Source organism: Suncus etruscus, chromosome 5, assembly GCF_024139225.1.
Source record: "Suncus etruscus isolate mSunEtr1 chromosome 5, mSunEtr1.pri.cur, whole genome shotgun sequence".
Lineage (NCBI taxonomy): Eukaryota > Metazoa > Chordata > Mammalia > Eulipotyphla > Soricidae > Suncus > Suncus etruscus.
The window spans coordinates 46,755,062-46,756,643 of record NC_064852.1 but is presented as its reverse complement, the minus strand read 5'-3'; the positions used below and the strand labels follow the sequence as shown (position 1 = coordinate 46,756,643).

The window sequence follows — 1,582 nt, the reverse complement described above, 5'->3', positions numbered from 1 at the left end:
ATCGGCTGCTTGCAAGGCAAACGCCACTATGCTATCTCTCCGGGCCCCCAAGTTGTATCTTTAATTCCCAATAGGATTCTGAATCCCAGCCAGGAGTGTACTAAACATGGGGCCAAGAGAAAGCCTTGAAAACTACTGTTTGTGGGCCCCAAAACAACAACTCAAAAGCAAAAAATTAAGTATCAATGAGGATGTAAATAAATTAGAACATATGCAAATTTGTAATGTGACTGTAAAATGGTAGCATATGTTTTGGGGAAAAGTGTAATATTTTTCATTGAAAACAGAATTTCAATAGGATTCAGAAATTCCCCTTTTGAGCATATATCCAGAAGACTAAAAGCAGGTCATGAAAAAAAAATGTTCAACAATACTCATAGCATCATTGTTTACAGTAGAAAAGAGATGGGAGTAACTTATGTGTTACTGACTGATAAAAGAAGCAAGCTGTTATCTAACCATATCCATGCATGTGGCTTATGCACACAATAGAATACTAATAAGGAAAGAAACACATGTTACAATGGATAAAACTTGAGTATATAATGCTAAAAGAAATAAGTCTCAAAAAGATATACTATGTAATTCTACTTATCTAACGAACATTGAATAGCCAAATCATAGAGAAAGAAAACGCACCACGGTGATTGTCATAGGCTGAGGAACACAAAATGAGGACTCATTATTAAAGATTATGATTATTGTTAATTTTAGTTTTAAAAAATAAATATAAATCTAGAGAATGATTGCACAATATCATGATATAAAATTAAGACTACTGAACTATACTATACTTAAAAATGAAGATGATAAGCATTGCTATGTGTATTTTACAAATTAAAAATTAAAAGAGAGCTTTGCGCAGTGGCAGTATCATACCCAATGAGGTTTATCTGAGGCGCGATTATTGCTAATTGAAAACTTTTCCCGATACCCCGCAGTGACGACTTGAAATACAGTCGGCATTGGCAATTTTTGACAGTCTCCACAGAGACTGACCCTTGCTGGTACCAAAATAAACCTTGTTGTAATTGTCATTGTATATGTGAGCCAAGAAGTTGGTTGAAGGACTGGGGTTTGATTCAGAGCTATCCCAATAGGGTGGTTCCCCTAAGGTCTACCAGGAGAGAACTTCTGAGCCGACGTCCAGTGTGACCCCAAAATCAAGAAAGGAAAAGAAATTCTGAGCCAATATTTTTTCTAGTAAAAAAGTTAAATTCTACTCATTTTATTTTTAGTCTCTTCTTAGAAATTAGGAAAGATTGGTGGGAAGTTGAGGGAAAAGAGGGACTTTTAACCATGGGAGGTCTTAAGACTACTTCACTTGTTCAGCGGCTCTGACCCGGGTTCCATCTCCACTAGCTTAACCAATGTTAGCCTCGATTTGCCTCCAGTGAGTCCCGAACCTAGATAGCCGGTTGTGGCCAAAAGAACCTGGAAGTGACGCGGAGGCTCGCTCGGGCCAAGCTTGCCTGGTTGTCATGTGTAGTCGAGTCTCGTTGTTGGACACACACCTGTTGCTCCTGGTCCTGGAGGGTATTAATTAATTAATTAATTAATTAATTAATAGAGAAGATGGATG

General features: G+C 37.5%; 1 non-coding gene across 1 annotated transcript; it reads left to right on the top strand.

The window, feature by feature from the left end:
• The first annotated feature begins 853 nt into the window (after positions 1 to 853).
• On the top strand, positions 854 to 994 carry LOC126010401 (U4 spliceosomal RNA). Its single transcript, XR_007496435.1, has one exon. It is a non-coding gene; the product is annotated as a U4 spliceosomal RNA (small nuclear RNA).
• Positions 995 to 1,582: the final 588 nt, after the last annotated feature.